The sequence below is a fragment of the Hemicordylus capensis genome, chromosome 5 (assembly GCF_027244095.1).
Source record: "Hemicordylus capensis ecotype Gifberg chromosome 5, rHemCap1.1.pri, whole genome shotgun sequence".
NCBI lineage: Eukaryota > Metazoa > Chordata > Lepidosauria > Squamata > Cordylidae > Hemicordylus > Hemicordylus capensis.
This window is the reverse complement of record NC_069661.1, coordinates 207,196,467-207,211,237: the sequence shown is the minus strand read 5'-3', so window position 1 is coordinate 207,211,237 and position 14,771 is coordinate 207,196,467.

Here is a 14,771-nt window from a genome sequence, read left to right as displayed (position 1 = left end):
AAAGCCAAATCTGACCACCTAGGTTGGGAGGCAGAGAGCTTTTAGTCAAAAGAGAGTGAGGCGAGTCTCACAATCAGTGAGACTCGCGGAAATGAGGACAGCGGGGAGAACGAGCTTAGCCCGCTCTCCCATCTGGCGATCATTCCTGCAGCTCTGGGCAGCAGGATCAGCTGCCCACACGACTACCAGCTGCAAGAGTGGATTCATGGTTTGTATTGAAAATCTCATTTGCTACCAGAGAATCTACACCCAGAACACCTCAGAAACAACAGAACCCTGTACCCCATGGGTTAGAAACCCATGGGGGGGGGTGGTTGGCACCCTAGGTGCACTACACCACCAGTTGCTCTGGGCCACCCCAGCACCCCCCAAATTCAGTTATGGGGTTGCTGAAACCTCCACAATTCCCTATGGAGAAAAACCTTAAAGAGGCATAAACTTCAACAAATCACCAAAAATCAGCCCTCTGTCTAAATCCTTTGAAAAAATTCTGGAAGCTTCCTTGCCCCCCTTGGGCACTACCACCAACCCCACACTGCTCTAGACCACCCCTTTCCCCCTGATGTGAAGTGATACACCTCCATTATACCTTATGGGGGAAAGCCTTAAGACACATAAACGTCAACAATTCACCAAAAACCAGCCCGTTGCCCAATCCCTCTGCAATCTGGGTGGTAGCCTCCATCCTTTAGGCACTACCACCCCACCCTTCCTCCCCAGATCCCACTTTATGCCCCAAATCTGCCCCAAAGACACTAAAACTTCGACAATTCACCAAAAACCAGCCCTTTGCCCAATCCCTCTGCATTTTGGGTGGTAGCCTCCACCCTTTAGGCACTACCACCTCACTCCACTCTTCCTCCCCAGATCCCACTTTATGCCCCAAATCTGCCCCAAGGACACTAAAACTTCAACAATTCACCAAAAATCAGCCCTTTGCCCAATCCCTCTGCAATTTGGGTGGTAGACTCATTAGGCACTACCAGCCCACCCCACTCTTTTGGCCCTGGGACCCATTTTATTGATCCGAATCGAATCAATTTAGATTCAGATTAATTCAGATCCGAATAGAATCTGGGGTGATTCAGATGGGTCAGATTCGGACCCAAAAACGAATTGAGGGTATTTCGATTTGGATTTGAATCAAAATACCAAAAATCTGAACTGCACACCCCTACAAATCACTCTGGCTGAAGGTGTTGCTTGGCTTTCTCTGGCCCTGCTGCTGCTGGTTCTGCTGGTGCGGTGAGAGTCTGCTTGGCAGATTGGTGCTGTGTTTGTGTCCCTAATCCCCCCTTCTGCCTGTTTCTCTCTGCCCCTGCTTTACCCCCCCCCACACACACTGTGTGTCTGTTCTGCTGTCTGTTTGTCCTGCTGCTTTTATTCCCCCCCTGAGTGAGTGAGTGAGTGTCTGTGTCTCTCTCCCCCCCCTCTCCTCTGGGCCAGGGGGTCCCAGGCCCTTTGGCCTGAGGCCTTTCCTTGGCCCATCCATTTCCCTAATCCAGTCCCCCCACTTTCCCCCACCTTTTTTGCTTTTGGTGGCTTGCTACTGCTTTAAAAACTGTTGGCTGAGCTGAGAGCCTCCTCAGCTCAGCAGCCACTGCCAGACCAGTTGTTTTTATTTTATTCTGGGCTCTTTGGGGTCCCCCCCACCCGTTTTCTCTGGAGCAGGTGTGTTTCTTTGTTAATCCTTTTCTTGCTGTGCTTAGCACACCACCTGCTCCAAACTTCAGCACCTCTCCCCTCCCCTTTCCTTCCTCCCATCCCCATTCCCACCGCCTCCCCCCCCCAGCAGCATTTTTATTTATTTTCTTAGTGTTTTTACTTTTAATTTGTTTTTTGGGTGAGTGAAATTGCTGGAAAGCTTTTTCATTCTGCCCTACCCCTGCCCTGGATGTGCCTGCCCACCCACGCTGTGCCAGCCTATCACTGGTCTGGGATTCCTCCTTTTTTTTGTCCTGACCAGTGTGTGGGGCAGAAGATCTCCAGGACAATGGAGGGGGTAACTGATTAATTTCTGTTGTCCCCTTTCCCCCTTTAGTATTATTTTTAAAATAGGGCCTCCTTTTTTCGTGTTTGGGTGTGGAGAGGTATATTTTCTGTGTTTTTTCTTTGCAGGTTGTTTCTTGTTTTTGCAGGTTGTCACTTGTTTTTACAGGTTTCCTTCCCCCATTTTGTAGTTTATTGATTCATTGCATTTTTTTAAAAAAAAATTATATTGTATCGCTGTGGGTGGAGGGGTGGTTAGGCTTGTTTTAAAAGGGATTTTGTTTAAATAGGGGTGTTTTTTTGTTTTTTTTAAAGGTTCCCCCCAATAGGATTTTTTTTAAAGGTTCCCTCAAAAGGCTTTTTAAAATAAGTTCCTCCCCCAATAGGTTTTTTAAAATCCCCCCTCCATTTATTTTTATTTTTTTTTACATTTTTCAAAAAAAATTTAAAAAGTTTTTTTGTGGGAATGTCTAAGTGCTGTGTTGTGAGCAAAGCTCGCAGCAGGGTGGCAGGCAGAGGTGGTAAGGGTCCCCAAACTGGTTCAGGGGGCCACGGTGGGCAGAGAAGATGCCATCCTGGGGTCCTACAGGTCCCCATTGACAAATTCTTTGGCCCAGGTGAGGTGGTGAAGGCTCTCCTAACCGGAGGAGCTGCTGCCACCAAACCAGTTCCTGGACCAGTGGCGGCTCCATCGGGGGGTGGTGCACCACTGGGCTGGTGCCCAGTGCAGAGCCTGGTGGTGTGGGGGGGCTATTCTGTCAGGGAAGCTCCTTCCGTGGTGGGGGTGGAGGGCAGGGAGTTGACAGCTGGCAGTGCAGCCAGATTTTCTCTCCCTCTTGTGGCTCTTCTAACGCTCCTTTTTCTACTCAGTGGGGGCCCGTCTGATGATGCCCAGGTCGTGGCGGAGTCTGGTGCTCGATCCTTCCAGTCTGGCTCCGAGGAGGAAGAGTCTGCTGCTGAGGTGGAGGAGGTGGCCAGTGAAGCTGGGCCCTTCTTCTTCCATGGAGGGCAGAAGGGGGGTGGGTGACGGTGGTGGGAGAGTACCAGCAGCCCTCCTAGGTCCGCAGTCACCCAAGAGGCCCAAGACAGCACCCAGGGTGTCTGAGGCCACCCAGAGCAGTGATGTTTGACAGCATTTTGAGGTCCCTCAAGATGCCCCAACCACTGCTTGCTGTGTCTACTGCAGGGCATGGGGCAGTCAGGGCAAGGATGTGAAGCATCTGGGGACGACCTCCATGTGTTGGATCCTGTCACACCCTTGAGCTCCGACAGCGAGGAGGAAGGGGAAGCTGTCAACTTTCCAGCCAATTCAGGAGTGTCTGAGGGGCAGAGCCCGGCTGTCAGCGTTCATGAAACGGCTGTGGTAGATCCAACTAATGATTTAGAGCAGGCACGGCAACCTGAGTCAGCAGAAGGCATGGGAGACCAATGCGAAGAAGATGAAACACCAATGACTCCACAACAGCGCAGGATCACGAGACGTAAAATGCAATTAGAGGCTGTTAGGAGGAGCAAACGCCTCTTGCTGAGGGCTGACAAGCCGTGAATTCCTACCAGCTGGGAGCTCTCGGCTTGCTCCATAAATCACAGCTCCAGCCTCCTACTCATTGCTGAGAATCAACGTTCATCAATCATCCTTGCCGACAGCGTTCAGCCAAGCCGTATCCGATTTCAGCAGCTCCGCTTGCTTTGTGAACTTCCTTAGCAGCTGGCCAGACCTTGACAGATCCATCAGTGGCCCACTGTGATGCTTTTAATGAGTTTTTAGTGGACAAAATCTCTAATATTCAGGCCGATTCAGACTTTGAATCCACAGAGTACAGATGCAGAGGTATCCAACAACTCCTCGTGTGGTTAAACTGGATCAGTTCCAGTTTGTGACTCTTGAGGATGTGGACAAGCTGCTTGGAATGGTGCAAGCTACCACCTGTCTACTTGATCCTTGCCTGATGTGGTTTACACTATCTGGCAGGGAGGTTGTTGTGGAGGGCCTGTTGGCAATTATTAATGCCTCTCTGAGGGAGGGCTGGATGTCCCCTTGTTTAAAGGAGGGAATTATTAGATCTATTCTTAGGAAGCCTATCTTGGTTCCCTTAGAGTTTAATAACTACAGGCCTGTCCAATCTCTCATGGTTGGGTAAGGTGATTGAGAAGGTGGTGGCCTCCCAGCTCCTGGCGGTCTTGGAAGAAACTGATTACCTAGACCCGTTTCAAACTGGTTTTTGGGTGGGCTACAGGATGGAGACTGCCTTGGTCGGCCTGATGGATGATTTCCAATTAGGACTCGATGAAGGAAGTGTGACTCTGTTGGTCCTTTTGGATCTCTCAACAGCTTTCGATACTATGGACCATAGTATCCTTCTGGAACGTCTGAGGGAGTTGGGTGTAGGAGGCATTGCTTTGCAGTGGTTCCATTCCTATCTCTCGGAAAGATTCCAGGTGGTGTCGCTTGGAGACTGTTGCTCTTCAAAACTTGAGCTTTTTTATATGGGGTCCCTCAGGGTTCCATATTCTCTCCAATGCTTTTCAACATCTACATGAAACCGCTGGGAGCGATCATCTGGAGATTTGGTGCTAGGTGCTATCAGTATACTGATGACACCCAAATCTATTTCTCCATGTCAACTTCATCAGAAGAAGGCATATCCTCCCTGAATGCCTGCCTGGAGGCAGTAATGGGCTGGATGAGGGATAACAGACTGAGACTGAATCCAGACAAGATGGAAGTACTTGTTGTCTGGGGTCATTACTCGGGAAACGATACTGACCTGCCTGTTCTAGATGGGGTTACAGAACCCTCAGAAGGAACAGGTATGCAGTTTGGGAGTGATTCTGGATTCACACGTTTCCCTGGTTTCTCAGGTTGAGGCAGTGGCCAGAAGTGCCTTTTATCAGCTTTGGAGGATACGCCAGCTGCGTCCATTTCTTGAGATTCATGACCTCAGAACAGTAGTACATTTGCTGGTAACCTACAGACTTGTTTACTGCAATGCACTCTATGCGGGGCTGCCTTTGTATGTAGTCTGGAAACTACAATTAGTACAGAACAGGGAAGCTAAGTTGGTCTCCAGGTCTTTAAAAGATCTTTGAAGACTCATCTTTTTAACCAGGCCTTTTAGCTTTTGTAATTTTAAATATTGTAAATTGTTTTTGGTTTTAGGCAGCTTTTTGGAGTTTTAATTAATTTTAATGTTTTGTATTGTTTTATGATTGTGAATCGCCCCGAGACTTTGGTTTGGGGAGGTATAGAAATGTATAAAATAAATAATAAAAATAAATAAATGTGGTGACATCTGCTCATAGCACACACGCTCCACCTGATTGTCAGGGACTCAGAGTTCACAGCAATTAAGGGCACACACAGTCCTACTTATGAATGGAGATACTCTAATGCAGGGTTTCTTAACCTTGGGCCCCCAGATGTTGATGTCCATTGTGTCTGGGGATGATGGGAGTTGTAGTCTGGGGACCCAAGGTTAAGAAACCCTGCTCTAATGCATTGCAATGAAGGGGGAAATTCTTTTTAAAAATAATTAATAAAATAAAATAAATCCTACAAACTTGGGGCTGCCTGGGGGGAGTCGAGACCATACATGCCATGTCCCCAGACCCATTTTGGGGTGCCCTGGCACCCCCTAAAGTAGACCACCTCAAATCCCCATTATTCCCTATAGGAGGAATACAAAAATTAGAAAAATCTCCAGAAATTCATCAATAATCACATAAATGTCCGATTACTTTGGGGCTTGGTGGGTGGGTGGCACCCCTGGGTGCCTACTACCCACCCTGGTTTTGTGTCCCTAGGTGCTCTACATAGGGAATAATGGGCTGGTTTTAGTCCCCATAATACCCTATGTAGAACCTTTCAGAACCGGTTCGAATTGGGCTCGAATTCAAACTAAACTAGGGGTGGGGTTCAAGTGAAACCTAACCCAAACCTACCCACCCTGGTTCAAAGCTGGTTTGAATTCAAACTAAACAGGCCAAGCCAGTTTTGTGCACATCCCTATCAGTCACACCCAGCAACACAAGATTTGAATGGAAATGAGCCAAACTGGAACCAGGGATGAATCACCGGTCAGCTGTCGCACACTGTAAGTCACCAATCTGAAGCTTGGGAGGATGAGGGTTTTGGGTTTTTTTTTAAAAATCCTGACACAAAATGGAGACAGCAAGAGAGATCACCACAAAATGGAGGTCCAAATCTATGAATTTTTCTGGTCCAAAATCTGGGTGATTTGTTTTGGACTCATATCTGGCCAGCTAGCACAGGGGCAATTTGTTTTGTCTACAAATCACCCGAAACAGGTAGATTTGGATACAAATCATTTTGTACCTGAATTGATTCCCACATCCCTAGTACATAATGTATGCATGCATCTGCAGAATATCCGTACAGGAAAACACAGAGTAGATGAAACAAAACAGTTTTCCCCATGAAAAAATAAAAATAAAACCTCAACCAGCAAAAAGCTTAAAAGAAAAATGACTGGGTCACCCAACACTGTTCTGTTAATTGCTAAAAGTATGATTTCGTTGGCTAAGCTTTATTTAGAATTGTATAGAATGTTAACATCCCCAAGCCTCATGCTGGAAGAAGGGGGCATGAACAGAGAAAAGCAGGATGAAAACAGCCCATCCAATCACTGGATGAAGTTTGATACAGCCTGATACTCCTGAAGCATAGAACTGGTAGCTTGGATCTCGCCCACATTCCAGACTAGGACCAGAAACATATGGAAAAGGCAACAGAGATTATGTTAGGATGTTGTTCTGCAGCACAGAGAGTACTACAAGCAATACATATATATTTTGTAAGGACCATGGCCTGATGCATGGCATTCAGCTAGATGATTCAAGGAAATTCAAGGGTCATGGAGGGAACAGATTAACTTTCTGTTAGACTATTGTGAAAATCACAGAGTTTGTATCATTAGCACTTTTCATGCACCTGTGGAGAAGACAAGTTTAGTTCTTTTGTTACCCACCAGAACGATAACCTGTATCATTTTCTTGTTTTGAGGGTCACTTTCCATACTATAATTACAACTCTGTCAAAGAATGCCCTTTCTTTGAACACAGAGAACAGAACACAGTATCGTCTTGTTATCTGGCAGCAATTGCAAAGGGAGGTTTGTTGTGGCATTCACTGAAATGAGAGGACTGATCAGCAATAGAGGTTTTCAAAGGGAGATATTCCTTCCCAATCATACAATGTAGAGTAAACTCTGGTCTTGGTCTAGCATGTTGTCATTAAAGGAGTTGAGTAAGAAATGAAGGAGAATTGTACATTAAACATATGTGAGTTATGTCAACATAAAAGCCCTGTATCTCAAAATGCCCTCAAATGCATGCTACAGAAGGAAATGTACTGCTATAACCTGGATTCAATATAACATGTGAATAGATATGCAAGTTTGGGGCAGTATAGAAATATGTTAAATATATAAATAAAATAATAATAACAGTACCAGCATACAGATCAACCTCTGTGTATACTATACACAGATTGTATGAGAGTTGAACATAATGGCCACATTCAGACATAACGCCAAACCATAGGTGAACGTGCCAGAGGTTGGGGTTTGTGGTCATCCAAATTTATAAAACTGTTGTTTCATCACCCAGTTATGGCCCCGGTTTTGCTCCCAAACCTGAATTTGAACCTTTGGTTTACAGTGAGTTTCCTGGGATTAGAAGGGGTTAGAACCTCCTAACCTAGGGTTAGATGGCAGCATTGTGTCATCTGAATTCTGCCACAGCTGTAACCTGGGCTTCTTATGCAAGTTCCTCCCTCTACCATAGAGAAGTCGGCTCAGAGCAGCCCAGAAATGCATCAGTTCGAGGGTAGCTGCATTTCTGGATGGCCACCTATTGGAGCTGACACCCCACTCTCTGCAATCAACTTTCTCCTCCTGCCACTACCTGGCAACAGGGATTCTGTGTCCCTGCAATTCCTGCATTTAAACGGAAAGGCAAATGCCCACTTTCCCCTGTCTCTTATCAGTTCCCCTTGTCCATCCCCAATAAAAAGATGACAAGATGGGGACAGCAAGAGAGGTCTCCAGCAATCCAGGACTGCAGTGATTTGTGCACAAACACATGAAGCCCCGTAACACAAGAAACTGAACACCTAGATTGTTTTCCCACAAAGGGCACATATGCCAGGTCACTCAGGGAGTGATACCAGGGCACTTATCAGAAATAAAAATGTGCCAACCCCATGCACAGCAGGGTTCCCATCAAAGGAACGTTAAGGTCATCTGATATGACAAATATTTATATACTGCTTTCCCACAAAAGTTCCCAAAGTTTATATATATATATATATATATATATATATATATATATAGATAGATAGATAGATAGATAGATATATATAGATATATATATATATATATATATATATATATATATATATATATAATAATTATATTATAATATATAATTATTATGTCATAATAATATATAATTATGACAGGAGCCATATATATATCTATGGCTCCCTGTCCCCAAAGGGCTCAAAATCTAAAAAAAGAAACATAAGATAGATACCAGCAACAGCCACGGGAGGGATGCTTTACTGTGAATGGATAGGGCCAGTTGCTCTCCCCCTGCTAAATAAAGAGAATCACCACTTTAAAAAGGTGCCTCTTCTCTCAGCAGGAGACAACTGCTCCAGGGATTGGTGCTCTGCTATGCTGAACAGTTTCAGTGGAGAAAGTTGGTTTGCAAACACATTCTGTTATACATGTGTAATTGATACAGCCCTTGATAGCAAGAGAGACACACACACCCTTCACACAAGAGAAATGTGTATGCATATCTAGACTGTGGTCATTGTATAGCCAGATGCTAGATTTCCTTAATGTTTGGCAGGCATTCAGTCTGGTAGAAGAAAGCTATTAATGTAAAACAATATCAATACATTATTGTGCATTTGAATCAAATTCTGTTTCCTTGTGTGCTGAAGAACACAGAAATGTTATGTGTTAGAAACAGCCTTTTCTACAGTGAGCATCATTAATTGAATTATTTTGCTTTTCTGTGCATTTTCACCTTTAAAGAATAACAGAATCCATAGCAAAATGAGTCATTCCCAAATAAAATGCTGTAAGATGATCTAGAATAATGTTAATTGCAAACAGTAAGTGTGACTGAATAGGATGATAACACATTTTCAGAGGGCAAAAAGTAAGCACTGATGAGTTGTGTTTTCAAACTACAGAGAGTGGCAAGTCTTCTAGTCATCCATGCTAATTAAAATTTAAATTGAAAACTGGGCTCTAATGAAGAGAAGCTTAGTTCTGGTCTTTGGGGAGCAGCCTCAAAGAGAAAGGGGAATGAATGAACAATGATAAAAAGGATTTTATTTGTGCATATAGTTGTATAAAGTAGCTATTGCATTAAAACTCATGCAGCCTTTTCTTTTTTTAGTTATACGTTAGTTGTTCTGTGCTTTTGAATAGGAGTGAGGAACACATTTGTAACCATAGCATGGATCCAGACAACCAGTTGTGTCCAGTGTGCAGTCTTGCAATCAGTGCACAATTGTCCTACGAGGGCTGATAAAGTTCCCAAGTCAACAGGCTTGAAATACAAAGTTCCAGTTTTAAGTACTTATTTTAAAACGAGTTAGCTGCATTTACCCTGAAATTCATACTTGGTAAGTAAATAATAACAAAATGTATTTTGAGTGGATGTCCTGCTCTTGCACCTGTGCAGTTGGCATTAATCAGAGCAGGCCTTGTTGCTATCTCAGTGGTTGGTTGGTATTCATCAGCCTAGGCCAGCAAGGTGAGTCGCTGCTATTGCTTTAACCCTTTCCTTGGTCTCAATGAGAAGCTGCTCTTATATAGGAACATAGGAAGCTGCCATAGACTGAGTCAGACTATTGGTCTATCTAGCTTAGTATTGTCTTCACAGACTGGCAGCAGCTTCTCCAAGGTTGCAGGCAGGAATCTCTCTCTCAGCCCTATCTTGGAGAAGCCAGGGAGGGAAGCCCTTCCCTCCCAATAGCTGCATTCTTTCCCTGTAATATCCAAAACTGCCTGGAACTGAGGCCACCACTCGCTCAATCACCTTGCCCACCATGGAAGATTGGAACTGGGTTTGTAATTAGCTAATTACAACAACAACAACAATAATAGAAAAAATAAAACTCTGAGGGATCGAATGCAGGTTTCTTCAAATAAGGGCTAACAATATCCTCCTTAAGACAAGGGGGCATCCTGCCTTCCCTCAGAGAAGCAGACTCTCTTACCACACCCTCTCTGATAATACAGTTACCAGATGAAATAAGCTAAGTTGGGCAAGGGTCAAGAAAACGGGTTGCAGGAGGTATAGTCCAAAGCAGTTTGTCCACATCCTCAGGAATCACAAACAAAGCGATCAAACCTAATGCTATAAGAGGAGTTGCTGGACATCTCCACAGTAGACTACAGTCACTGTGGAATCCAGTTTGGATTCCAAAATATGAGATATTTTGTTTGCAAAGAAAGTGTTTGAATGTGTCACAGTGAATGACTGATGGTTCCAAGTTCAAATTCAAGGGGGAGGGGGCATGAGCTAGCCTCCTCACAGCCCTAGTCAACTCCACTAGATGTGAATTTGCGGGAACAATGCAGACAGAAAAGAATCGCTTCTTTGGCAACCGCACTTCCAGAGCATAGATCTTCAAATGTGCTCTGCATTGTGATCTGTCAGATTTGCACCGAGTCTTCCTCCACTTGTGCTCTAGTCATCTACCTTGCAGCTTCAGCTCCCATACTAGTTCTGCCAAATACCACTGGGCTAATTTTGAAGCAGTTCAGAGAGGATGCTTAGGAGTGATTCTGTCTGCTACTCTACCGAGTTCGTTATTCCATGTTTGTACCAGAGAATTGACAATCACTAGCAGAGTCCTTCCAAGGCTTTTTGGAATCCTATTAGATCCAATAACCTTCTCGGGCGGATTGACCTAATAGGTCCTTCACCCCTGCAGAGGTGGGTTGTGTTTGCAAGTCCTATCTTAACCAGATGGTGATCCATCCATGACAGTGGGGAGATGACAGGAGTTCCTACCCATGGAACACCACCCTCATCAGAGTAAAAGAGCAAATCGAGTGTGTGACCAGTAGCATGCATTGATCCAGAGACCAGTTGGTATACGCCCATAGTCATCATGGTCGCTAGGAACTCCTGAGCCACTCCTGACAACCCAGTACCTAAATGAACATTGAAGTCCCCCACCAACAACAACCTGGGCAGCTCCAATGCCAACTTTGCAGCCAGGTCTGTCAGCTCAGTTAGGGACTCTCTTGGCTTCTCCAAGATAGGGCTGAGAGAGGGTGGAGCGAGGGGAAGCAATTGCCTCCCCCTGGATTGAGCCAGCCCCATTGAATTCAATGGGACTTACTCTCAGGTAAGAGGTATAGGATTGCAGCTTTTGTCCACCACTGAAAAAAGTCCTGCAGATGCCCATAGTGGTTAATGCTTTCTTCCATGCCATTTTCTTGCTGGACATTGCCCTCTAAATTTGCAATCTTCCCCCAAGTGTCTATTTGCAGCAAATATGATCAGGACTACTCATGACTGCTTTTTTTGATTAAAAAGAGACAATTGCCAATGTTATGCTTAATGCATTATTTTTGAACCAGCTGTTCGGCTGTTCTTGAATCTGTGGATGCTGTACTCTCTACAAGAGAGTGCACCTGCAAGCCACATCCCTGCGCTGATGTTCTGCCGCTGCTCTCCATGGTTGCAGCATTTCTCTGCAGGGACAAACACTATACCCATGGAGAGATTCTTCCTGTGATCAGAGAGCTGGAGCACCCTGGTGTTCTGCATCCCTGGGAGGATCTCTCTGAGGGTACAGAGCTTGTCTCTGCAGGCAAATGCTGTAACCTGGGAGGGTTGGCAGGGTGGGGTAAGGCACTCAAAGCATGTCAGTATAGGAGCAGAGGTGCTGTAGAGAATATAGCACCCCCAGATTCCATAGCAGCTGAACAAGGCTTTAGTGATGTATTAATCATAACATGTTGTTTGGCCCTTAGTGTCCCTATTGTTAGATGTGTGTGGGTGTGTGGCTTCCTAATCTTCAAATCACCAGGGTCTACCCCCCACGATTCCTTTCTCTTTTGGTACCCCACAAGGTTGCTTACTTGGATCAGTCGCCACTTTCACATGGGGAAATGAGAGTGCAAGTGGAAAATGGAAGGTGTCCACTGATGAAACAGGTGCATGCTTGAGAGTGCCAGTTACCCATTGTCTGGTGGATGCGACCACTGCCAATGCTCTGCTTGCTGATCCCAACACCACTAGAGCTGGTGCCTCTTCCATAATCACATTCCAGCAGCTAGTCTGGGGCCAGGACATCATAATGCATGATAAAGAAAAACATTGCATAGCTGTCTAGACAATTTGCTACTGCCTGTCAACTCCCACACTAAGGTTCTCTAGCAGCATTGCAAGGACAAACCAAAGCCTCATGAGTCATATTAATGGCTCCCCACTCCCAAAAAAGAAAACTTCTGAAATCTTGACGAAGGTCAGGCTCTAGGCAGTTGAGTCCCAGCACCTTGGGGAATTGACTGTCAGGCAGGAATCCAGATCCAAGGCTCTCTTTCAGAGAAAGAGAGCAAGAGCAAAGACAGAGTCAACAAGAATAAGATCTGAGACTAGGGATTTATAGGGCTTGGTGGGTAGACACTGGTCCTTGTAATCAGCTGACTGAGTGTTCATGCAGGCTGGTTCTGCAGCGTCAGGGGCAGAGCCACCATTGGGTGAACGGGTTCAAAGAACCTGGGTTGCCACCAATCAGGGGCATGAGCACGGCCCCATACATGCCCCCTGTGTCTGACATCAGATGCAGGAGCATTATTTTGGTCCCAAATGGGGCCGCATGGCCCTGTTTGGAGCTGAAATCAGCCTGTGTTGCGTTGGGCAGCATGGTCGGAGCAACTCTCCCTGCCATAAAGGCAGGGAGAGCCGCTCCTGGTCTCGCTGCCAACGCAGTGGAGCCGATTGATCTCCCTCCCAAACAGGGCTCTGCAGCCCTGTATAGGAGAGAAAGGCAGAGAGAGTCACTCCGGCCAATGCTGCCCAACGCAGCGCGGGCCAATCTCCCTTCCAAATCTCCCTTCCAAACAGGGGTGTGTGGCCCCCCGGTGGCTAGGCAGCTTCCTGCATCTGATGTCAGACACGGGAGTGGGGTTAGGGGGCCGCCGCGGCCACACACGGGCCACCACCAGCCTCCTTACGCTCCTGTGCAGCATAGATCTCACCCTTAAATCATGGAGCTCAACCATGAACCATGTGACCCCACAGAGTTACAGAAAAAACCACCTGATCAGTGCTGCCCATGTGGTTAGATTCCCAGCTGTGAGAAGGAATCTTCTCATAGCTACAGTAAGTGGCATCCACATGGAACATAGGGAAGTGTCTTATACCAAGTCAGACCATTGGTCCACCTAGCTCAGTAATGTCTACACTGACTGGCAGGACTCTCCAAGGATTCAGGCAGGAGTCTTTCCCAGCACTGCTTGGAGATGCCAGAGATTGAAATTGGGACCTTCTGTACACAAAGCAGATGCTCTACCACTGAGCTACAGCCCCACCTGTATGGCTAGGAGAATGCTGAAAGGGCACCTTCATGTCTGGTGAAGGTGATCTGAAGAGACTGATTGGTCTTTAGCATGTGATCCACATTTAGTGAACTGCTACCACTCAATCCACTTTTGACAGCTTTGTGTCGGTGTGACACATTCTAAGTATTTCATAGAAGTAGAGAAAGATCTAGCCTTTCTCTGATGAAGATAGCAGCTTTTCTCAAGTCTCTTATGAGCAGTTTGCACATGCAGTGCCATGTAAACCTAAAACAGATGCAGACATGGTTCTGTGGATTGCAGGAAATCCCAGGTCTTCAGTAACCAAGGGAAACATTGCAACCCCATGTAACAGTCTATGCACATACTTTTGGTTCATAATGGACTATCTTCAGGCAGGGAGGGACAGAAGTGGATTTGTAGGCAAACCAGTCTTGCCAATGCATGTGTAAAACCAGACATAAAAACAGATACATGAATATATTAGGGCTGTTCTCCCTATCCTAATTAAGGTGGGAGATGTATCCTACCCAGATTTGAGAGCTGTGTGTGCTCCCATTTCCTGCCCTACATTGTGAAAGAGCTAGGTATAGCTGCCGGGTAGGACGGAGCCCTCTGATCCAGCTTAGCAGATGATCACTGCTCCCCTCTCCTACCTTGCTTTTAGACGATTGGAAAACAGGAGCGCACACAGCTCCATAACTTGGGTAGGTCACATCTCCTACCCTAATTAGGATCATGTGAAATACCCTAATGTGTACAAATATATTCCAAAGCTACAGTTGGGGATTTGCACCAGGATTCTTCCTGCACAGAGACTAGTGTGAGGGCCAAACCAGATGTGACAAAGGAAATCTGTGATCAGATCTTCTGGCTCCTTTTTCTTTGCTTAAAACTGGGTGTGCGGGTAGCCATTTGGGCTGCACCTTCTGTGACTCCCTAGGAGAAGAAGGCAAATATAACCTTTGATGGCTTAACCTTTGGTGCCATTTTCTTAATTTAAGTCTTTCCCTCAGCTGCTTTTGGCCATGGGGGGACAAAAAAGGATAGAAGGAATACAGTCCCTCCCCACCCACCACCAACAGCTAATAGCAGCTTTAGGGAGGGAATATCAAATTGGAGCAATTGCATGTAGGGGGCAAGGACACAGCAGTCCCTATACAAATCCCCCTCCATGTTGCTGCTTTTAAGCAAAGA